General features: G+C 37.7%; 1 protein-coding gene across 1 annotated transcript in view; it reads right to left on the reverse strand.

Annotated features, from left to right (window-relative positions):
• LOC134538277 (rhodopsin-like) overlaps window positions 1-26,489 on the reverse strand; it is a 170,351-nt gene that overhangs the window by 143,395 nt on the left and 467 nt on the right. The gene's annotated exons all lie outside the window — the stretch shown is intronic.

Raw genomic sequence — 26,489 nt, forward strand, 5'->3', positions numbered from 1 at the left:
TGGGAGGTGGGTAGCAACCATATTTCCCATAATTTGTTGCAATATGTTGTAAACCCCCAATCAGTTTACTAAAATCATTTCATCACAGCAACATGTTTCGTAGTGGTTATAGAACTTTGAACAGTTGACCATTTTCCAGCTGCTTATTGCATCGTCTTAAACTTTATTTACAGTAAAATATTGGTTCAACTTCAAAGCGTATACCAACCATGGGACGTATTTTAAAACACAAGTCATGAATATTATGTTTCCAACAATTTTGTTTTATCTCGTGATGAACCGTGGGTATAAATTGATTAAATGAATTCAGACGCAACCTTCGTATTACAAACTTTCAGTGAATCCGAAATGCGAGAATCTTCATAAAATACAGCTCCAAGCATAGTAAGAATTACGCAGGTCTACATATTATAACAACATGACATTTATTACGAGCACAATAACAACAATTTAAAAATTTAATGAAAATAAATTTAAGTTTTACACACACTATTATTTTTTACATAATGTAATAATGTATTATTTTTTCGCTTTGAATTTTCAGCTTATAATTTTGGAGGTTATCTGAGCCACGGAGGTTAGGTGTTTCAGATAATAGTGGCTTCCAGCAAAGTGTTACAACTGCGTCCTCAGGAATCCAAACCAATGTTTCCAAATATGATTCATATGTTTCCTCACCACTTTGTTGATGGGTGACATCTTAGCTCTCGGTATATGGTATTTGGTAAGAGTAATTAAGTGAAAATGGAAAGGAAAACGCATTGTCTGCATTTCAGTTGCCACAAAATATATCTACATAAAACTAAAATCGATTTAAAAAAAAATGTTATTTCTGTCTCGTGTAACTTGTTTCAAATTTTTTAACAGATACCAGTGGAACGCATTTTCCCAAACATCACTTGCAGAGCAAAAACACGGAGTTGAACACTGCCGAACCACGTGAAGTTTTAATGAATTTTCATGAACCGGAATATATGTGCATATTTTGGGTTCGGAACTCACCGCTACACCTGTACGCCACAAATAGTGCCTTGTTTCGCCTACACTGTGACGATTGAAAGTCCGGCCCAAACGCGCCTCCGCCTGTATTCACTCTGAAGGTTCCACGGCAAAACTTCTCCTCTGCTCCGGAAGAGGGGGTGGAGGTACATCAGGTGTGTGTTCTACCGCCCGGAGGTGTGGGAAAGGCACCCCTGACTGCCAAAATTCCCTCACTTTGACCTAACTCCCCCCCAACCCCTACCCAAAGGCTTGGGAAACTGAGCATATTGTCGGTTCTCTGACGCGCGAAGCGTCCAGACAACAAGACCGGGTCTCGATGGAAGATATTATATTCAGGATTCAAAAAAAAAAATGTTAGTCTACAAAATTATCAACAGACAACATACAATTCGAAACACATTCACCATCATCCACGCACAATTCGACGCAATTTTGAAGCATATTTACCATTGCACTGTTTGTCATGGGAAAAAAAAAAATTAAGAACGCAAATTGAGAGCTGTGAAACAAGTCTGTTCGTTCCTGATGACGGGAATAGGTGCCAGTTCCCTAAACGTCGCAACTGTTTCGTGAGGACGCACCACAACGCCGAAATACCACAACGCCGAAATACCACAACGCCGATCGTACAATAACGCCGAAAACCATAACGCCGAATGCCAAATTGACTACAACGCCGACAGCTAGAAAACTGATGTGTACCACAACGCCGAAATACTTTAACGCCGAAAAATGTCATTGCAGGACTGCCACAAAGGTTAGGTTAGGTAAGGTTAGGTTAGGTTAGGCTAGGTTAGACTAGCCTAGGTTAGGTTAGGTTGTGGTATTTCGGCGTTAAGATACATTTAACATTTTTCGGCGTTACTGTATTTCGGCGTTGTGGTACACAGCAGTTTTCTAGCTGTCGGCGTTGCGGTCAATTTGGCATTCGGCTTATGGTATTCGGCGTTATTGTACGTTCGGCGTTGTGGTATTTCGGCGTTGTGGTAATGACCCCTGTTTTGTCATAGGAGCTGATATCGCCCACGGTAAACTGTCGGCGAACCTGTGGACCACGGGCGAAACCCTTGACATAGTGCCACTGTGTGCTTTTCCCAACCAAGGAGGGTTTCCTGGTGGCTGTTTGCAAGGGGGGGGGGGGGGAGAGAGAAAAGGAAAATGCGACACGTTCTTTAAATGATCCGTGCAATGAGAAAAATTTTGATTCAATACAATTTCTTAAACATGCGCCATTACAGTTTATCACTGTTTTCCATGGTAAAAAAAAAAATTAGCAACGCAAATTGAGAAATAAAAAATGAAAACATAAACCCGCAGAGAGCTGTGAAACAAAACTGTTCGTGCCTGATGACGGGGAACACAGGTGCCAGTCCCGGAAACGTCGCAACTGTTTTGTCGTAGGAAACCGACCGTGTTCGTCGGTGTTTTGTCGTCGTTGTGTTATCCATAATGTCTGTTTATCTCTCATATGTTTGTTACGTTGTCCAGGTTTTGTTCTCAGCCTGCATTTAATGTTATTGTTGAAACTGTCTCGTCGTTGTTAGTCCACTGTGTTCGTTTGTACTGTTACTATATATTTTTTGACGTGACAACGTCTAATAAATCGATGAACGCCGGCTGCACGCACGAAAAAGTGTCCCGTTAGACACATTGTCTCGTTATGCTGTGTCCTGTTACGCTCATTGTACGCTTGCGCCGCATCTATTTCTCTTCCACTCGATTGGAACAAACATCGATTTGACTTTTTCGAGGCACATTAAACTTGAAACACTCCCATTCGTTTCCTACTTTTCCTATTATCGTCCTATCCTTAACAGAATAACACTGATTGGAAGAAGTTAAATAGCAAACATGTATAAAAGTTATAGTTAAAATAATCTCTTCGTTAAAGTAATAAACATATTTGAATTAATGAGTGAAAATAAAAGTAAATTTATCAATTAAATAGTAGAATTCATTTCACTTCTTCTTTGTATCCATAGAAAATAGTGATATTTCAATAAAAATGATTTAATTTTATTCATAAAAGTATGCAGATCATTTCATCAATATTTTGTTATGACGTTGTCACGTTACACTATCGTGCGTAAACCAACTTTACAGACAACCAATTTTTTTCCCATTATTAAATTACTTGCATGGAATTCTTGTGCCGACTGATATTTTTAAGTTTGAATGTATTCGCCGATGCTGTCGTCGTTGTGATGTTCATAACACTTATTTAGATACATCGTTTGGTTTATCTGTTTGACATAGCTTATTTATGTTTGTAATCTGTGGGTTGTTTTCATTTTCAATTCTTAATGTGCGTTTATGAATTTTTTCCCATGACAAACCGTGCCAAACTGGAATGGCTTGTGTCCAAGAACTTGTATTAAATCATAAAAAAAAAAAGTGAAAGTTTATCATAGTGCATGTGTGCATGTATGTGTGTGTATTTGCTGGCTTATTGTGTGTCGTGAATGTAAATTTTATGTCGATGTGCATCAAAATGTATGTACATTAATGATGGTAAATATGCGTAAAAAATGGTGAATTGGCGTCGAATTGTGCGTGGATGATGGTGAATGTTTCGAGTTGTATGTTGTGCGTTGATACTTTTGTAGCCTAAATTTTTTAATCCTGAGTATTGGATCTTTGTTATAACTAGTTTCTGAAAGATCCATGGTTCAAAATCACGTGGTTGTATAATAAACGTAAAGAATGCCGACTGTTGCCTCGCAATACCTATACATCATGGTTTGGAGACTTGCCTCTATATTTTTAATAGGTCCTATAGACATAAAGCGCTCTGAGTACAGCTCTAAATTAGATATAATGTCTACCTGTATGGTCGCTGAATATTTCACTCTTTGGAGACTGTTGGGTCTAACGGCGCAACGCACAACGAGTAAAGTACAATGGCATATGTAATGCATAACGAGTATGGCTGTATAGTAAGCCTAGTAGTTCAGGTATTTTATATGATTGTAGTAGTACTTTCAGTAATCGTTAAGCATATCGTGTTTTACCAGAGTTGAAACCAACACATTTCGTTTTTTTTTTTTTTGCGGTAAGAGTAATTTTTATTTAATAAGGTGGTATTTGTCTTAAATATAACAAATTTTAATAAGTGTTTTGAAGTGAAAGTTATATTTGTCACTGACCAGAGATCCACACTAGGTCTCCAATACACAAATTGATTAAATATTGTAAATAATATTATTTTATAGTTTTTAGATTTTTTTCGTTATTTACTGTTGATATTTACGGATTTTCAATTTGGCAGTCTATATGGCCAACAAGATCGCGTATGCTATGATGCATTACGACCTGGTGCAATCTGGCAGACAAGTATAGCACGTTGTCCATCGACGCTAACAAACCCTAGAAACCAACAGGGCGACCAATATGGCGACAAATATGTTTGCTGTGACATCGCATTGTCAGGAGTGATTAACAGCTTCGTAGTGGTAGTGGTGGTAGAAATAGTAGTAGTAGTAGTAGTAGTAGTAGTAGAAGTAGTAGTAGTAGTAGTAGTAGTAGTAGTAGCAGTAGTAGTAGTAGTAGTAGTAGTAGTAGTAGTAGTAGTAGTAGTAGAAGGGGTTCATTCAGCTGGTAAAAATTGCGGAGAAAAGATGTGTAGCTATCTTTCATACGTAAATCTGCCAGTAATCGAACCCAGCACAATGTACTTAATTAAACGATGTAATTAAATTTTTAATAATAACAAATTTATTTAAAATATTTTTAAAACTTATTATTTATATGTTATTAAATTACGTTGACGAGTAAAATCTGAGGATTCTTAGTCCGTGACGTAAGAAATAACTATCTTTTAAGTTTTTTTAGTTGTTTTACAAATTTTTAAATTAATTTTCCTTTAGTTTTTAGTTTTAAACGTAGTAAAATTACTTCGAGGTGTTCCACTTCAGTTAAGTTATCGTATTTCCAAATCAGTATTAAAGGTCCAGACCGCGCGGCTTGATTAGAATTTCGAGAATATTTTTTGAGGGATTATTCCCACTCATTGAGGAACGAAACGGCGATATTTCTTTTCAAAACGCGAATTTTTCCCTTGAGAAAAATAAATTGTGTTACTTTTTATTTGTACTTTTAAGTCATATTTGAGGCATGCGAATTTTTTTTTAATATTTCCCAATAATAAATATTTCACTCTGGATCCGTCAACTGGCCCCCATCCTCTTTCATCAGTCTCCAGCCTGTACCCGAACCTACCGAACCACACTACTTACAAGTATGACCTGGAAGGGGCTGCACCGGCTTGACGTTTAGTCGCGTGTTTTGGTGGACGGGGGAAGGGAGGGGGGCTGACCACGTGACCTACCCGTGAAGGTGGAAGCAGGGGGGGAAGACCGCAGCCGACGAGCACGCGTGTTCCGTAGAAGCCGCGGTGGGGTCGGTTCGGGGCGCCCGTCTCGACGCCAGCGGCCCTGGGTTCGAGATCCGGGTGAAGCGCGACAGTTTGCGGCGTTTTCAATCGTAACAATATGTTAATATTGTTTTTTTTTTTCTTATGGGCTGCTAACTCCAATCTCTTTGTCATCACCAGCCCACCCCCTCCCCTTTTCCTAATTTTTTCCCCGTCACCTTCCGAGCATAATTTCATCGTTAAGTCTTATGGCATAAACGTGTTAGCGTTGATAAGCACATTAAAAACAAACATTTTATTTTTCTAAAAATTAATAAGTATTTTAATAGCTTATCTTGTATTATTTTAATTTACGAAAAAAAAAATGATTCAGTGTATAATTGTTATGATTTGTATTGCTGTGATGATACAATGTTTTCTGCTGATTTTGCTGTTACAATTTTTAGTAGTATTGTTACTGTTAATACTGATCAAATGTTGGATAGATTGTATTTACTTAAAAAATATATTGTTATAATGGAATGTAATGGTATGATATTTAAAATTAAGAATGATATAATTGACGCAATAGCATTATTCATCAAATATCATACGCTAATAGAAAATATCAACCAATCAAGTTGAACGTGAGTTGGCGCGTGGATGCTCTGGTCGTATGTCAATTTATTTATTGCCTTATCTTAAGTGGCGAAGTTAAGGCGTACCGCCTTGTCTTACACTTTACCACATACATATTTACTAACTACACATACCAAAAATTGTCACAAATATATTTAAATAAAACATGAATTAACATATAAATACGAATATGAAAATAATAAAAAATTAGCATATACGATACACATGAGCTATCTGAAGTATAACTATTATAGGCATACTATAAAAAGGCCTCTTTTTAATCTATCTAATGCTAAAATTATAAAGATTAAAATATATTTAATAAAATAAATATTTATGTAAAAAACTAAGACACAACCAATTTAGATATATATACCAATACATTTTCTTATAATAAATCATATATATACACGTACATTCACACATATTCAATCACAAATATCTAGGGACCGGAAAAATTCGCGGGTTCAGTGACCTGTAGGATGAAATCCAAAGTTCTACGTACACTCGGTCAAATGCCACCCACTCATTGGCTGCTGTCTTGTGAGACATTCCAGCGTAGCAGCATGTGATTCGATAAAGCTTTGGTTGGGTGTTTCTCATTGACCCAGAGTCATCCAGGCGAGTTGTGAGCCAATAGCAGAGGCAGCACTGAGGTACAACGATTTGCATTTTAGCCTATCGCGACATGAATTCGCGAATTTTTCCGGTCTCTACACATATCTGATCATTTTGGCTGTGTTCTCCGTTTTACGACCTTTGGTCGTAGTCTTGCGTGGCCAAGGTCGCCAACTACTGTTCGGCTTCTCTGTTGTTGAGGCCGCGTCTGTTTGACTGGGCATGCCCGATGTTTCGGCAGGCCTAGTCGCGGTCAACAACGATTAGCGACGCGTCTGGCACACCATCAATCAAACAGAAAGCCTATCAGTAGAGACCTGAAAAATTCGCGGGTTCATTTCGTATTATGCTAAAATTAAAATAATTATACCTTAGTGCTGCTTCTGTCATTGGTTCACTGTTAATCTGGAGGACTTAGGGCCAATTAGAGATCCTCACTCATAGAAGTGTCGAATCACAGGCCGCCCAGTCGAGACGACTCACAAGTCAGCAGCCAATGAACAGTTGGCATTTGCCCGAGTGTGTATAGGATATTGGAGTCTATCCTGGAGGTCAGTGAAACCGCGATTTTTTCTGGTCTCTACCTATCAGATAACAGTTGTTAAAATCAGTGCTATGTAAAAGTTCCAAAAATAAACTGTTAGGTGCTCATTTTTATTTTGCCTAGTAAACACTGCCACTTTTATACCGGAAATCTTTTTATGTAAATAAAAGGGGGGGGGGGGGGGTAAAGGGGTCGTTTTCAAGCCATACTATTGCCGAACTTATATTTAAAACCGCCACCAGCCCATGCATAGAGACCCAGAAATTTCGTGGATTCTCTTGTTCACCAGTTAAGACTGCAAACATTTACACATTATAATTGCTTTGATGATTGGCTCGCAATTGTTCCACCACTCCCCTCCATGACTGTAGGCCAGTCAACTACCAGCTAGCAGCAAATGTGGCCAAATCACTCCGAAGAATAAAGAGATCAGCCAATAGGTGGTCAGAGTACTTATACGTAGGTCTGTGATTTATAGCCAAAATGAATCGGCGAAATTTTGCCTTTGCCTTACTGAGCCACGGAATTAAGATAAATTTCTCGAAATTTTACAAAGTAATATAAATATTTTGTTTCGTCACATCCCTAGTGTGAGAAATGTGTCGTAGAATAAAATATTTGCTTGTTCTGGATGTAAAAGGAAAAAATTAGGAGAAAGTTTATACATCTGGTACATTCAAACATGAGTTATAAATGGTCAAAAGAGTGAAATGAACAATCGCGTTGTGCAGAAAGTTACTGGGTATTCTTTGAGTTTGATAACTGTTCGTGAATTATGCTTGCTTGGGAGTCTGTAATTGTGAGTGTGGGTAAATTATTGCTTTTGAGGTAATACCGAAAATAACAGATCTGTCAAAAACAGTGCTTTATAAATACTGCAGTAAAACACAGCATAGTTTAATGTATTGTTTTCTGGCTTATTAGCACTCTTCTCGATGTTGCCTGCCCTTTTTTAAAAAAAAATGTGTTTATGACCAGAGGACATGATAAATTATCGGTTTGGTTAATGAATACTAGGAATTTTACTCTTTTTTTTAATATGCGTCGGGTGATTTACTATTTGATCCTTCTGCATGAAACATTTCTACTAAAACGAACCTTTTAAAAAATGGTACTAAGCCTATTTCAAATAAAAATACGTATAACGAAGGAATGTAAATATGCATTAGCTGGTATATAACCACTAACGAATTGAGTCTGTTTTGAATACACCCAGCTAATTATTCAATATTTACGAGATATAGTGTTCTGTTCGCAGAATTACATGTTTGCATATTTATGTGTCGAACTCTCACTTTTAACGTTTTGGGAAACTACCCATTGGCAATGCTACTGGCTGATTGATGATTAAAATTATGAATTCCCTCAGGAGTTTTTACTTTTTCTTTTTTTTAAGTGCCAAGATTTTAGAAGAAAGATGACAAAATTATTTAAAATAATTTAAAATTATGTATTAATGAAGTCACTAGCATTTATTTAATAATCTAGAAACTTCCAACTCGGTCGTCTAATTAGTACTTATTAAGAATATGTTCCCTAAAATATTTATAAAAAATTGATACAGCATATTGTGAGAATTAAATAAACGTATAATTTGTATTTATATAACAGTTTAAATATGTCCAATAAATATCCAGAGAAATAAATTAGATTTTGTCATTATCGCGAAGATGATGAGCCCTAGAGAGCAGTGAGTGATATTTAATACATAGGCCTAGTTGCTCCCGAGTCGGGAAGGGGGGGGGGGGGGGTGTCCTTTTGCACCTTAAAACTGCAAAATTTTGATTGACAATTTTAATTAATTTTTTTTTTAGGGATTTTCACCCTTCAGTATCCTACTAATATTATAAACGCGAAAGTTTGTAAGTATGGATGGATGGATGTTTATTACTCAATCACGCCAGTACGGCTGAACGGATCTGGATGAAATTTGGCCTGCAGCGAGCTCATAACCTGGATTAACACATAGACCACATATTAATATGAAATTCCAGCCCTAAGGGAGTGAAAAAGTGATAATTTCATTTTATAACCAAAATAATCATAGGTCATAGACATACAAATAGTGAGTGAGTGTCATTTCTCTGTGTCTGCCACACGATCATACACATAGTAAGGTCTGGCAAATTCAAATTTTTCTCCTTGGTGAGACCAGCCCGCTTAGTGGAGCTCGCAGCGGCTAGCAAAATAAAGGCGCTAATAACAGTTTTGTTCTTAACTTCGTCGATAGATAGAGTTGCCTTGAATTTTAAACGCACCATCGTTTGATACGTTTGTCATGTCTTTAATTTTCGTTTGTTTGTGCCGTATGCGTTCATCCGATTGCGTTGAAATCTTGGTGAGTTGTTATGCGCATGCCCGTGAAGGTTTCTGAGACGGTATAACTATTTTGCAATAGTTTGAGCACAAATCGTTTCAAAAAATGTGTTCATTTCATATTATATAGCGGCACTTCGTCTGTTTTTGTTGTATAAGTGCTCACGCATGACACAATTTATTTAAATATAAAAGAGAGATGGAGATAGAGTGATATATATATAGAAAGAGTTAGAGAGAGACAGAGAGATAAGTTGAGATAGAGCGAGGTACCTATATAGAATGAAATGGGTTAGATAAAGAGAGATATATAGATGTATAGAGCTATAAATAGATTTATATACAGAAGAGATAGAGATAGTAGGAGGTATATGTGTAGATATAAAGAGATAAATAGAGATAGAGACATACATAGATGTAAATAGAGATAAATATATATTTAGAGAGATGGATAAATGATTTGAATATGCGTAACTACTTCAAGCATATTACAAAACGAAACTGAATCAGGCAATGCAATGCATGCCGAGCATTAGCTAGATAATGGAATCTTTTCAATATTAGTAATCTCTTATTTTTCAGCTTTTTTTCTATAGTGCTTTATAGAGTCTAGATTACATACAGGCCACCAATTTTGAGATATATACAGGTAAATAAATATACTCTGGCAGAGCGTATGTCGGGATCTGAAAGTGATATAAATTATTTTGCACAATTGACATTCAAATTAAGACAGTTACTAACTACATCTGATTTCGAAAAAGGTCCCCTTCACCCTGTGTTCAGCCCGGGCAACGCCGGGTACTGCAGCTAGTAATGTATAAAATAGAGGATCAGGCATTATAAAATTCATGTAGTCTTCTGTCGTTATTTTAATTTTTTTCACAATTGTGAAATACAATTTTTAGAATATTAAGTTTTAAATTTAATTCTAATAACATTGCAATTTAGATTCAAGTATTCAATTAAATAAATTGCAATTTAATACTTTCGATATGATTTTTTTAGTTAATTATTATTAACAAGAACTTCACTTTTGATTATATAAGCTAAATATTCTTAATTACTAATAACTGTTTACTGCAAGGTAGTATTTTTGGTTTATAATTCATCCCGTAAGTTTTAGTTCTAACAATATATTTTTTATGTCCCATAGGTTGACTTTAAAAATACTTTTTTTTTTGTTTTTTTTTTTTTCGAGGTTCGGTAGTGGCGTACACACGAGGACGGAATGTACCTATAATGAGCAGTGCAAGAGTATTCTCCCTAAATACATTCGTAAAAAAAGCACGGGTACATCAGTTAGTTAAATAATAGGTTAATAGGTGTCAAATACCCTTTAAGGTGGCTAACTCATCCAACTTAATTTATTTTTATTTAAATTTCTTCACGACTTAACATTTCGGTTAAGTTAATAAAACAATATAGTTCCTACAGAACAAGAATTAAGTTTACTATGACTTTTTTTTTAAATCAATTCAAATTGCATTCAGTTGATTTTGAGATCTTTAACCATGGTTACGCAAGTATTAATCTTTTTTTAATCTTTTTTTATAGATGCGAGGTATATTGGATATTGCTCAACTTGCAGCCATTACAATAAAGCTGGTCTTGAATGCTGTGGGTTATCTATTACGTGATTTGCAAAAAGGACACAAAAATATACATTAAGTTCGCTCCGTTTCAAGAGTTAGTTAGAGCCCACGTTTTCGCATTTTTTTTTTCCGCCACTAAAACCACGTGTAGGTATTCTGATGTGATGTTCCGGTTTTCTCGAGGAAAGAGGAAACGCATGACGTCAGATATGCAAACGATTTTTTGTTTCTGAATTGGTTTTAGAATTAATTCTAAATAACTGTACCAGATGCGTAAATGTAACTTTTCTTTCAAAGCGTACTGCGTAGGAATAGGTAAAGTACGAAAGTGCTACGTTTGAAATATGTAAACGAAGTTTCTGCACTCGGGCGCATTGAGAATGCAGAGACTCTACTTGTTGAAGTCAACTCTTGTGATCTGAAGTAGCTTGGCTTCTGGGTTGTAGCCGCGTCCAAGGCGAAATGTATCACCGAAGTTGTTTCGGTCGACAATTGCAGTCGCTATCATCAAGGGTAGAGTTACCTACTAAAGGTTATTACTAGAGACCTGTAAAATTCGCGATTTTAAATCCCTAAAGGATAGACTCCATGATCCTCTATGCACTCGTGCAAATTACATCTGCTGATTGGTTACCGACTCGTAACACCTGTTGACTGGAATGATCGTGATTCGCTAATTCTTCTGTTAAAGATTTCTCATTGCCCCAGAGTCCTTCAGATAAACTGTGGCCCAATCACTTAAGCAAAATAATGTCAAAAGTATTTGGACTCTATCCTATCGCGAAATGAATCCGCGAATTTTACAGGTCTCTAGTTATTACAAGTTCTTCCGCCTTTTAATACTCTCGCCTGAGAGGAGTGTTTCCCGATTGGCTCCAGCTGTGGGCCAATCAACAGCCTACTTTTCGTCTGGTTGACCTGTTGTTTTGGCCAATCGGAGCCGGGCTTCGGTGATCTTCTGGTATGGTTGACACGATATTTTTTTGTCGTCCGCATGAAAAAAATAAATTATCACCTAGCGGCGCATACGGGCGAGAGCCTGTGGTAAATATGTGGTTGCGACAAGGTGAAGAAGATCTGAGAGATAGGATGTGCGCCTTGAGATGCAAAAAAAATGGGTGCGTGTACTTAGGTACGCGCGTGATAAGTTATACTTCTTTGGCATCATTAAAATAGTTTTTAATTGCATGCAAATAATTCTCCATGGTAGCGTTATTCTCCATGGTAGCGTTAAACTTTTAACGCAACCTGGTTGGAAGTCGCATTAGAAGTATAACTTCAAAAAAAATTGGTTTAAAGAGTACGAAATTAGAATCATAGGGAGGAAAAAAATAAAAATCTATAGTGACGGAGCCTTAATCCCTTTAAATTTAACGTCACAAGTCCCTGAAAGACTTCAACTGCGATTCCGTAAGGATTATAGGAATCTTTAACAAATAACGTCTGACGTACTTTCAGTAAAGCACTTATCGAGGATCCTTTAAGGCTGAAGAGTCCTTCGAGGAGGTTACGTACTCGTAAACAGCTATTGTGCGTTCCTACGTCTTGTCGCAGCGGCGACCTGACATCCTTAAATATGTAAGTCGTCATTGAAACCTGCAAACCCCCAACCCCCCCCCCCCCCCCGGACCGCCCCGGACTGCTTTCACCGTCGTCGCTGTTCCTCCAAGTCTCTTTGGCGTCGAGCCTGCTTTGTCCCGGCTGCAATCTGGCGATGAAGCCTCAGGAAGATGCACTCTTCCACGGAACAGGCGGGACTCATTGTCCCGTCGTCGCCAGGACACGGCGCGGGGTGAGGGCGGGGGGAAGTCCTTCGTGAGATGAAGCAGCAGAGAGGGAGAGAATGAATGAATGAATGAATAAAGGAATGAATGGTTCGGCGACGTCCGAACGGAACGGAACGGAACAGAACGCGAAGCGCGCGTGACGTCATAGACCTATAGGTAGAGACCTGAAAAATTCGCGGTTTCATTTCGTGTTATGCTAAAATTCAAATAATTATACCTTAGTGCTGCTTCTGCCATTGGTTCACTGTTGATCTGGAGGACTGAGGGTCAATTAGAGACCCTCACTCATAGAAGTGTCGAATCGCAGGCCACCCAGTCGAGACGACTCACAAGTCAGGCAGCCAATGAACAGTTGGCATTTGCCCGAGTGTGTAGAGGGTATTGGAGTCTATCCTGGAGGTCATTGAACCCGCGAATTTTTCCGGTCTCTAGCTATAGGAAGCGTTCCCACGAGTTTCACCACCGATCCTTCCCATTGAGAACAGACGCTATTTACGTTTAAATTAATGGCCGTTTTTCCCCCCAGTTTCAACTTCTGCATTGTAACGTAATTCTCACCCTACACGTGGAGAATAAATCCAACGGCCTTTTTTTTTTTTGACGTGACAACGTCCAATAAATCGATGAACGCCGGCTGCACGCACGAAAAAGTGTCCCGTTACGCACATTGTTCCGTTACGCTGTGTCACGTTACGCTCATTGTACGCTTGCGACGCATCTACCTCTCTTCCACTCGACTGTTTATAAAGTGAAGTGAAAAGTTAATGTGGTTTTCATTGCTTATTACAACAACAATTTCGGCAATAAAGGTTAATTATTCTTGCATTTTAAAAATATGATTAGATAGTATAATTTCAAGTATTTATTCTTTTATTATTAAAATAAAAATTATTCAATTTTATTCATAAAAGTATGCAATTCTTTCATCAATGTTTTGTTATGACGTTGTCGCGTTAAACTATCGTCCGTAAACCAACTTTACAGACAACCCCATTTTTCACCTGTCGTTGCAATATGCTAAAAAAAAAACTGCTTTGCTTTGAAACGTGTGCGCACACTTTATGAGCGTGAAGCCTGAATTACACGGACGAAAGTAAGAAAAACATTTTAAGACGCGTGGCAAATATAATTTTTTTTTTTTTGCTATTTGGACCAGGCGGGTGGTTCGTGAATGTTCGCGAAAGTTGCTCGCATTTTTTTGGCAACGGGCGCTAGCAAATGTTGTGATAACCATACCAGTAGCTGAAAATAATTCCTATGCCATATCGAGCCCAATAATTCAATAATGAAGATTTTATTGCAAAGCGATATCAAAAAATGTGAAATATATGAAAAAATATGTGAAAAATATGTTTTAAGTATAAAGTTTTAAATGATACGATAGCTGTTGGTTAAACCAGCCAACTGCTTTCCACATTTTTGAAGGGAATCTAAAGCATGATGGACCACAGAGCCGACGTCAATGCAAGTGAACCTCGGAAAACAGCTGACAATGCAACTGAACTGTTAATTTGGAATAATGGTTTATCTTCGAGTGTCTAATGAATGCCCTGGCTAGTTTCACACACACACACTTATACATATACATATATATACATATATATACACACACATATATATATATACACACACACCAGCTAATGCTCGGCATGCGTTGCAATGCCTCAATCTATTTTTTTTTCAAGTATGTACACACATACAAAGCATCTCTCTATCTCTCTAATTCTATAGCTCTCTATCTATATTTTTATGTATATCTTTATATATTTATATAATGCATAGGCAACCAAATACAACTTTTCTGAGCTCTGTTCAGTGGGGCTTGCATCTTAAAAATTTGCTTGTTTAACACATTACAATAAAAAATGCTATCAAATATCATTTTTTTTTGAGAAGCTAAACATTATAGAAGTATTAAAAACTCAACTTTAAAAAATATATATATTTAGGGAAAGAACGTGGTGCAGACTGTATCCTTAAATAAGTCATCCACAGCTATTGTATTTTTAATAACATATAATTGATGATGTACAATATGCCTTAAAAATGTAACTCACTTAAGAATACATACTATAATTTAAAATTTTTTTCAATGAGCCCAAAGTCAAATTCCACAATGGTCTGAATGCGTAATAGTATATTTTTAAATAAACATGTTAAATAATCTGGGTCAATTTTATAACATTCGTCCTTAATAAAAATGCAAAAATTTAAACCGTATCGCGAATATCTATACATTCGGCACACCTGGTACTTCAATTTAACTACAAAATAAACAGTTTTTTTTTTGTCGTAGCTGCAAAGAGAATGGGGTCCATTCGACGAGTTTTCTGCGCTCATTAAATGGTTTGTAAAAAAATACATTCAGCCAGAGTCACATAACAAATATGGAGTGGGTATTTCCAAAGAATATGGAGTGGGTATTTCTAGAGTGTTCGGATTGTATTTACTCCTATGCGCGGTCGTCGCAGCCACTTGAAGGGCCTATTTGTGTATTCAGCATTTTGGAATCCGTGAAATGTATATTCGCTCCCAGATCAACAGCAGCGGATGTTTATTCAGATAACATAGTCTTCCGGCTGGTACGAAAAAATTCTCCCACGCCATTTGATGAAAAAGAGAGAGAGCGAGAGAACGAATCCCTTCAAAAACAAGACATATTAGTAGAGACCGGAAAAATTCGCGAATTCATTTCGCGATAGGCTAAAATACAAATCGTTATACCTCAGTGCTTCCTCTGCTATTGTTTCACAACTCACCTGGGTGACTCTGGGCCAATGATAAACACCCAACCAAAGCTTTAATCGAATCACAGGCTGCTACGCTGGAACGTCTCACAAGACAGCAGCCAATGAGTGGGTGGCATTTGACTGAGTGTACGTAGAACTATGGAGTTCATCCTGCAGGTCATTGAACCCGCGAATTTTGCCGGTCCCTACATATTAGAAATCACGCATCAGGGGGTTTAAAGCCCCGAGCTAACCAAACAGCGTCACCCACGCATAAATAACCAAAGACAGGTCAATTAACGCAACTCGCTTTCCAGAACGCTGGAGCCGCAACGTAGCATCCCAAGGGGTGGAAAAATAAAAATCCCCCAGTTTTGTTTTGAAAATAAGGATAGCATCCTTCGTGTCATTAATTACATGCACCAACGATTGTCAAAAGGCAACTTTAAGTTGAAAAGTTAAAGTTTAATTAGTGAATGACAGAGATTAACTGGAGAATAAACGCTTCAAAATAAAGTTTAAAGTTTTCTCAATTTGATAATCTGCCTGTCACAAAAACAGCTTAATACGCTCACTGCAATGTAATTACACGAAAAATTTCTATCTTTGTAATAAAATCCTTCATTAAAAATAATTGTAAAATTATTTTAAACATTATAAATATTAATTTTGTTATTATAATTTTTAATTTATTAATTCATTCAACAACAACTTACGCTTCTTTTTATGTAAAATAGAGTTTTGTACCAAAGCTTCAAGTATACAGCTCACAGTATTAGTACACAACAACGTAAAAATATATAAAACTGGAAATATTCCCGTTATTTTTGTAAGACTCTCACTACATATAGTGGTTTTTTTTCTCACAGTTGGCAACACTATCGTTTTGGTTGTCTTTCTGCAAGGCTGTCCGGTCGGCCTAACTTAATTAGCATAAATTTTTTTTAGTAATTTTTCCAGCCTTTTTTTTAAGTTATTTAATTTCTGTTTTCAACAAGTTTTTCTTTTATCGGCTTACCGGGTCTAGGAACAATGAAATTATATATTTATTTATTTATTTATTTATATACATTTCTGTAAGTTACACCATTGTAACCATTGCAATAGGAAGTTTTTCTTGATAAGTTACCTGATTGTTTAAATAGTTCTTTAGAATATTTTCGCCATTGAAACTACACCCGACCATATTTATTTACTTTGTTACGTCGGTCTGCAGGCAGAACACTGGTACTGCTCACTAAAAATGCCCCTTCTGAATATAATTTTGAAATCCGTTTTAATAAAACAAAAATCTTTAGAACTAAGACAACCGGAGCGGGGAAAAAAAACCGAAGACGTCATATTGGATTCAACAGTTTATTTTTAAGGAGCTTCAAAATTATAATTTATTTAACCAACTGAATTTATGTAAATGTGATGGCAAAGATGATTACCGAAAAAAAAAAAATCTACGTGAATAAAGCTAACATAGCGATAGCCGTTGCCAGTGGGGTTATAGGGAAAGTGTGGTGGAATATTGCCGGGAAAAAAAATTAGTCAAGTTAAATAAAACACAGTTGAATTTTTTTGGTGGGAAAGGAGGGGGGTGGTGGCTAATCCCTGGAGGTTACACGTAGGTACCAAATTTCACGGCTCTTAGACCTTGCGAATTGGAGACAGACGGGCAGACAATTTCTCCCTCCTATTACTGCAGATTCCCACTGGCTCCTGCGCTCAGACGCCGAGGCAACGTGGCCGCTACTCGACACGAACTGAGGGTCACGTGATGGGGTACGGGTGGGGGGAGGGTGGGGTTGTGTGTGGAATTGGCGTCCGTTGCCATTACCTGGCCTTCGCGGGCAACGAGAGCACGTGAGAAGCAGCTCGTTCGCGGACGGACTCCGTATTTCGTTTCGCGTGGAAAGCCTCGAAGGGAATTTCCGCCTCCCAACCAACCCCCACCTTCCTATCACAATCACTCCTCTTCCTTTACCCTTTCTCGTGTGCGATTTGCCAAATTGTTTCAAAAAAAAAATACTCCTGTGACATGACCGCACTTCGAATAAAAGAAAAAAATATTTCGCTGAACTAAGTTCGAACAACGCCTGTTCGCGATTTTTTTTTTTTTTTTTTAACTCCAGCCGATCTACTCAACCAATGGCTGTACTAATTACTGCGGTGCTTACACTCCAGAAATCCTGACAAGCAATAATTACGTCAAACGGGGGATTAGGTCCTGACAACTTGGAATTTTTCCATAATTTTTTTTTTCTGACAGGCAGACAATTTCTCCCTCCTATTACTGCTTTGAACCTTTTCATAAGATAACACTTTTATAATAGTTCATAAAATGCATAAATAACAATATATGGACTATAAATATTACTATTTACGTAAGATAAAGCATAAAAAATATCTCCCAGACCTTCTTTAATTTATTGCGAACACAAGTTTACTAACGGGCTCTGATCTGCGAGCGTCGCGAGGAGATAACGTATTATTCCGCGCGGGCGAACTACACCTGTCACGACAATCACGCCGGCTTCACAAGTGTAGACTTCAACAAGCAGCCAAAGCTAAGCACTATGCCATGTCGTTCCAAAAAAATTAGCACTGAAGCTATTTTTTTGGAAGCGGTATCAAAATATTTTAAATTGCAAGATTGTTAGGCCTAATCCCCCTATACTCATTTAAAAAACGTGTTTTTTTTTTTAATCTGTCAACCAAAATTCCAAATGTAGGTACTTCGATTTGTAAACCATGCTAATCTACGATATATTTTTTTTTCAAGGTTATCTTCAGGAAAAAAATGTTAATATAATAATTTGAAATTCTTGTCACATTAAAATGTCATAAAGGGGATAACGAAACTTTTTTTTTTCACTTTTAGCAACCATAAAATAAATTACTGTGACAACAGTCTGCAAAATGTCTGCAGTCATCAAGAATATAATGGCACCATTAACTCGTTCGTGCCAAAAGATTATGAGTAAATTTTTGTACATCTGAAGAAAAAAAATGGGTACACCTAAATTATTCTAGTAAACTTTTTTTAAATCAGTTTAAAAAACCATCAAGCGGGTCACTACTTTAATTTATAGTAATATTTATAGTCCATATATTGTTATTTATGCATTTTATGAACTATTATAAAAGTGTTATCTTATGAAAAGGTTCAAAGCAAGAGTCTAGTTCCGTGCTTAAAATGGGCATTGTACATGGTCTTTCGAGATGGCAAATGCACCGGTCAATGACCTGACTCATAAAACTCTTCAGACTAAAAAAAAAATTCATGACGGTGGAAAATAGAAGGAAATAAAAGCAATAAGTTACAACGCTGAGATGTACTACTCTCAAACTCAATTAGGGCATCTTCGGAATGTAAATTGTGATTGATGTGTTAAGAACGTCTAGTATCTGTTATAGGAGAAGCCCAGCTAGATCGAACCTTTTCTGTTACAACTGCGAGTTCCAACCGCAGCGTTAATTCGGAAACGCCATTTTTTTACGTTTTATTTAAGAAGGAACTCACTAAAAAAAATTAAATATTCCAAACAAAGCAAACAGTAGAATAAAAAATGCATTGAAATTTAATATAAAATTTAAGTATCTTTTAAATGATAATAACAAAGTGAAATTCAAATCTAACTCGAGGCCCTAGAATTCCATATCATGCAAAAACCAAGCACTAACTTGTAATTTTTTTATGTAAAAATGCTTCGTATATTTTTATTGCATATGAATTTAAAATATCCTTCTGTCATTGTTTTATAGTTTAAAAAATGACAAAAATTATCAAAAATTCCCTAATAATAGGTACCTCTCCAGCTATTAACCTTCCAACTAAAAAAATGTGTCTTTGTCCCACGTATATGTCGAAGAATAACAAATAATAAATACTTAACATTGTAGGCCATTAATAGATCGTTCAAACCTTTCCATAAATACTGTAATATAACAATTGCACGTAAAATTTAAATTAATGGAAAGTATTTGATTATTTTGTGCTCAAGTTTAACATGGGTAAAACTAACTTTATTACACATTTAATACTCTTATCTTAACATACTGTAAAATATGCTTGGGGCAATGTGGCCATTAAACGAAATACGCCTTATTGGATTTCAACAGATTTATGTCTGTAACAATTTATTGTAGTAGTATCATTGAAAGTTTAGTCACGTTAAGGCATAGCGTATAATTTTATGGAACACTTAAAATGGACATCAATTGGCTGCATCAGATAGACTTTCTTGGGAAATTTTTGGGGCTTCAGATTTTGATTCGTTTCGAAGAATAACTACAACTGTAATCGTAATTTTACAATATCAGAAAGTGTGTTGATGTTTAGTGTCTGCCTTGACGAAGGCGAATTTTCGAAAACTAAACTCCATAAATTTCTGTGGTGGGTACCTGTAAATATTTTAAAAACAATATGGCGTATCTCCGCTTCTATCGCTATCCGTTGGTGTGCACACTCAACAGCGAGTGCAACTGAGGTGAAATGCAACACACTGCGGAATTCGAAAACAAAACAAAAACACCGCATGGTAAATTAACGTCGTTCACTGCCGCTTTCACACTCGTGCAATTGCGGTTAATTATTCACGGAGTGATCATACAGAGTGGATGTTCCAAAGAGTCCTAGGTGGCTCAGTTGAGACCTGCTTACGAGGGGCACGCCAGAAATAGTCAACAGTTCACGGGAATGAATCAACCGAACAGCTCCGGAGTTTGCCGAAGTAAAATTTCAGGTCAGGTTACTCTCGTTGGGAATCACACATAACTTAGAAACACACAACTTAGAACAGTCGTATCTTAGAAATCTCGAAAAATCCACGTAACTTAGAACTGTCATAAGTTAGAACGATCATTGCTTAGAAACACACAATGCAGAATCACACAACTTAGAAACGTTGTAACTTAGAAAGTTATAACTTAGAACTAACAGAACTTAGAAACACACAACTTAGAACTGTCATAACTTATAAACACGTAACTTATAAATACACAACGCCGAACCACATAAATTAGAACCATCATAACTTAGAAACACACAACTTAGAACAGACGTAACTTAGAAGATTCTATCTTGTGTGTTTCTAAGTTATGTTTCTAAGTTGTGTGTTTCTAAGTTGTGACAGCATCCCACTCTCGGTCAGTGTAATAAATAACAGTTCTTAAAAAAAATTTCCTGGGAGGGAAGGTTGTCGTGACCAAAAAAAAACATGTTGGTTAGGTTATTTAGCGTTATTTAAAATACTCTGTGATCGTAAAATATACGTAAATCCTTCCACGAACGATCGGGAAACTTCGGATAACTTCGAAACTGTTCGGGTGTGGCTGTCATCCTTGTGACCTATACACTTCCCCGCGCTCCCGCTTTCAAGGTGAAGGTTTCTAGGTTCGAACCCGGGATAAGGCTTGGGTGTGAATTTGTATCGTCTAAATTTTGGTTCAAGATATTTCTAAAAGACAATGAAACCTGCAAAATTAATAGATAAATAAATAATAAATGTTAAATATGCGTTGATAAACGGGTAACTGTTGGCTCGTTTGGTAAAAGAAATTTGAGAAAACTGGTGGCTGTCACCGTGAGGCAATATGTTTTCTCCCCCTTCCTCCCTTCTTCCACCTCCTTGATTGATTCCGTCAATGCCTGATTTTCATCTCATCGTCTCTGATGACATCAAATAATTATGATCCGTTAATTCCTGACATTTCCATTCATTCGAAGGTTTGTTTCCGGCCTTTGTTTTCGGGAAGCTAAGTTTTTTTTTGTTTTTTTTTCAGCGTGTCGTTCATTCACCGAAAAGTGGTTTCGCTATGTCTGCGTCACGCGCAGACCCCCCCTCTCTCATCCCCTCTGTCTGTCTGTCTGTCTGTCTGTCTGTCTGTCTGTCTGTCTGTCTGTCGGTCTATCACAGTCTGCGCTGAAATATTCGTGCGAATCTTTTCCTGGGTCGCGAGCATCAGTTAGGTTTTCGAAGCTCCGAAAGTGTGAGGTGCCACTCCACTCCCTTCGACATTGAAACAGCAACGAGATCCGTTATTCTCGGTACCTCGTGGCTGTCCGTCACAGAAAAAAAAAAGACTCCCGTGAAACATTTCAAGGAAGAACTGTTCGAATGCCTTTCCTGGAGGTAAAAAAAAAATGTGAGCGAGTCATTCAACACTCGCCAGTTACATGTTACATCTAACCTTGGAAACGAGCTAATCCATGTGTTCCTGTGTTGCAAATACACGTATAATAAGAAACTAGGAGACAAACCTCAACGTAGAATTTTTGACGTGACAACGTCTAATAAATCGATGAACGCCGGCTGCACGCACGAATAAGTGTCCCGTTACGCACATTGTTCCGTTACGCTGTGTCCCGTTACGCTCATTGTTCCGTTACGCTGTGTCCCGTTACGCTCATTGTACGCTTGCGCCGCACCGACAGAAGTGAAAACTTAAAACTTCGTTTATAAATGTGTAATATGAAATAATTTCTACGTCAAATGTACGTAAGAAAATGAAACTGATTTCTAGTATAATTTCAAGTATTTATTCTTTTATTATTAAAATAAAAAATGATTCCATTTTATTCATAAAAGTATGCAATCATTTCATCAATGTTTTGTTATGACGTTGTCACGTTAAGGTATCGTCCGTAAACCGACTTTGCAGACAACCAATTTTATTTTTAAAAATTCAGAGTGGGCTAAATATACGCAAATTGTGTTTTCAACTAAATCTCTGGACGCGAATTACACATAGTTTTCGTCACCCATTACTATAATTCAATGCCAGAGCAGCTACTTCGACTATGGAATCCTTCGATTTGCAGAGCAAAATGCTAAACTATATAAAGAAACGGCTCCGATAAAGACAAGGAATATTAAACTCCAATTTGGACCTGATTTTCGACAAGGAATATTATTAAAATACTGCCCTTATTGTTAAAATTCACTAAACATTTAATACTGTAAAATTTACCTTTGGCTTTGGAAACTTTGATTCACGCCATCCGCCACAGATGGCAACACCGTAGTTACACATTTCCGTTTCATGAGACTTCCGTTTCATTCACAAAATTATTCCTACCAATTGCCGTACACTGAGAGCTAAAATATTGCACATAAAATAATGCATCTCATAGAGAAATGCTTTCATCGTTTCAACTTTCAGGGCTTTCAGAAATAACCTTCAATTTTTCCGTGGTGATTTTCTTCACACGAGCAAAGTGGGCAGCTGACATTATTTATTCTCAGGCAATTTAATGCAGAATTTAAAACGTATTACACTCATTTGTAGAATATCTATGTAGGATAAGTTGTCAGCAGAAACTGTTATGAAGCAATCGTAGGCTCACAGAAATATTGAAAAATAATTTTCAACAGAGCTGAGAACATTTGATAGGCCAGTGAATTATGGTTACGAATAAAAAATAAATAAAATTCAGAAAGTTAGCAGTTTGCGTAATAGGTTTTTTTGTTCTAAAAAGTTTTTAAATCACCAAATTGCTCCAAATTACTAGATACGATGACTAAAAATAATTCCTACGCTATCATAACAATTCAAAATAAAATCACATTTAAGGGAAAATATTACTTGGGAGACTTATTTTTCAAAAACATTTTATCTGGTAAATTTGACTAGTCATCCTGTAATTTTTTTGCTCAGTTATGAAGTTACTTTAAAAGATAATTAATTGAAGCAAATAGCATTAATAGTTGAAGTTACCAGTCTAAAAAATTGTTTCTACTTAAGTCGCACAAAGAATATTTTTTTCACCAAAACGTATAGCGTGTTTGATTATATTGCTAATTGTTATCAAGAGCAGTGGTTCCATGGTTGCGTAGCAATAATATTTTGTCACCGTGTCTAATAATTTTGTGCAGGGTAGGATTTACAAACTTTCGACCAAATGCCTATTATTTGAAAACTACAAAAAAAAATTCGAATTTTTTTTTTAATTCGGGACGGTAATTCACTGGCCTATCGGATGCTCTTGACCTGACGATGAGTTATTGGACATCCTGTATACGAACGTCATAAATAAAGTAGGGCGTGATCAAAGCACGCTCAATTCAAAACAACAATCAGCTTAACTCCCGGCATCGCCCCAACGTACTTCACAAACAGACAAACCTTGTGACTGCCTCAAACTGTGGTCTGGGCTTCGCACCATGAGTAGAGACCGGAAAAATTCGCGGGTTCAATTACCTTCAGGATAGACTCCAATATCCTCTACACACTCGGGCAAATGCCAACTGTTCATTGGCTGCTGACGTGAGAGGTCTCGACTGGGTGGCCTGTGATTCGACACTTCTATGAGTGAGGGGTCTCTAATTGGCCCTCAGTCCTCCAGATTAACAGTGAACCAATGGCAGAAGCAGCACTAAGGTATAATTATTTGAATTTTAGCATAACATGAAATGAATCCGCGAATTTTTCAGGTCTCTAACCATGAGTGATTCGAACTATGTAAACATTATTAAAAATCTTTCGGCGATAAAGAAAAAATAATGTCTGTTCCGTCATCTCTCCCAGAAACCAGGAGCGCTTGTCCGTACCAGTTTTCAGGTTGAAATGGCGCGTCAAGTTGCTCATATAGTGCACGAAATATAAATACGTAAAAAAATGCATCCAGGAATTCCTTTTTGGATATGAATGAGCCGTGACAAGTTGTATTTATCATCATAATTAGCCGTGTGATCGTGAATTATACGTTTAAGCAATAAGGAAATGAAAAATCAAGGGCTAAAAAAGAAGGGTACTTAGAATTTAGTGTTGAAGTAAGCATGGCTGCGTTCAAGCTGCATGTATAACGATAACTCCCAACACCACTTTCAGTGACAGCTAGCGAGCGGTAGAAGAACTACAGCAAGTACGCCAACTCGCCCTGTTTTAACTTAAAGTTCATAACACAAAGTTGTTTAAAAAAAAAAAACCTTTCGAATAAAAACCCAAATGGAAAAAATCATTTTAAAATAATTAAGTTACTATTTTTTTTACTTGTGTTTGCAAAAAAAAATGATTAGCAAGTTCCGAAGCACTTGCCGTTGAAGTAATTTTAATGAACTGTGGTATTTTCCTTTCGACTCCACAATGGCTAAGAGTGAGAAGGAACACACACACAAAAAAGAGGGGGGAAGAAAAAAAGTGCTCGTCGGAAGAGCAGTTGGCGAATGTTGATCCGAGCCGACCGAGTCTCAGCAAACCAGACGTTTGCTTCTGAATCTCACTCTTCTTTTTAAGTTCGAAATCCCTCTTAAACCCTTTGAACGGCTTCCGCCGCCCGGAGGCATCGCCATTGTTCCGACAACGAACTGTTCTCGCGGAAACCGTTTACATAATGAGATACGCCAGTAAGCCGGTGAGAAAAAAAATAAGGACCGGGCTGGAATGAAACGTGCGAGCCATAAGATGGAGATAATAGAATATTCCGATAAAAAAAATTAAGAGAGAGAGAGAATTTTTTTTTTCTGTCTGAATCACAGAAGTCGATCAAGGGGTTCATAAAAATGTATCATCCCGCAACCACAGCTGCAAAAAAAAAGTTCCATTCTTTATGTTGCCGAACAGCCATACGGAGATCCTGGAAACAACGACACAATATAATTAATGGCATAATTTAGGGCTCGCATACTTGCACACACACACACACACACACACATATATATATATATATATATATATATACACATATATTGTTACGAATGTGAGCAAGGCCGCGACACGTGCAGGTGCACAGCTGGCTGACATCACATGACCGCCGCAACATGAGACGCGCGGTAGATTACAAGGAGCACCGCTTCCCCTCCAACCGGCCCACCGCTCCCCGCGCGGCGCTGATAGATAGACACCTGACACCTCACAGCTGCGGAGTCCCGCGCGCCACCTGGCAGCCGCCGACTCGTGTTTCGAGAGATTTCCGCCGTCGGGTCGGCGCGGAATGACGCGACAGGCCCCAGCCGCGCTCGTGCATTCTAGAAGTGGCGTCTCTGATATATAAGACGAGGACGCTGGCCTCGGAGTGAGAGTTCAGGCGGGAGCTTTCCCGCGGCGGAGTTTCCGGGGCGATAGTGCCGCGGGTGCGGCAGAGCGGACGAAGTCCTTGGACGAAGGTTCCAGGGCAAGCGTTCAGTGGAGTCGGGAGTTTTCCCGCGGCGGAGTTTCCGGGTGATAAAGCGGCGAAGTCCCTGGACGAAGGTTCCAGGGCGAAGAGTTCAGTTCCGGGCGATAGTGTCGCGGGCGCGGCGGAGTCCCGAACGGAGTTCCGAGTGAGGCGTCGAGCGGTTCCTCGGCGAAGGACAGTGCGACGGCGGCGGCGGAGTGCGGCGACGGAGCCGTGCGACGGAGGACAACGAGGGGTGCTGCGGCGAGAGTTGCGCCAGAGGTGCGGCCCAGGGAGGTGTGCGGTGTGTGGAAACTGAGTGACTGGGAAGCAACATTTTTTTAAGTGCAATTGATTATTTGCCATTTTAGTAAATTAATTGTAAGTGACATAAGTAGTGGCCATCAATAAAACTGTATAGTGTAATAAAATCTTTAATTGGGTTGTCCTTTACTAACCCTAAATCTCAACTAATTTTATATATATATATAATTTCATCTGCGACCTCAGCCAAATAGAACTATGTTTCCTATACCTAATAATATAATAAGCAAGAAGTTGCACTTCTGTTGCGTGTGAACTCCATGCACAGACTTTTATTAATTTTATTTGTGTGGCTTGGTAATATTTTTTTATTACTAACGATCCAACCATTAATTTTTTAACTGTACATTATTTAACATATTTGCTGTCTTGTTTATAAACTTTAGGTGAATGTAGACTCGTAATAATGTTTCTGCGAATCGAACCTATAACCACTCGCACCGCAAGCCGTCGTGTATCTAAAACTGTGCTACGGTTTTTTTTTTTAAAGATGGATGGCA

This window comes from Bacillus rossius, chromosome 13, assembly GCF_032445375.1.
Source record: "Bacillus rossius redtenbacheri isolate Brsri chromosome 13, Brsri_v3, whole genome shotgun sequence".
NCBI classification, from domain to species: Eukaryota; Metazoa; Arthropoda; class Insecta; order Phasmatodea; family Bacillidae; genus Bacillus; species Bacillus rossius.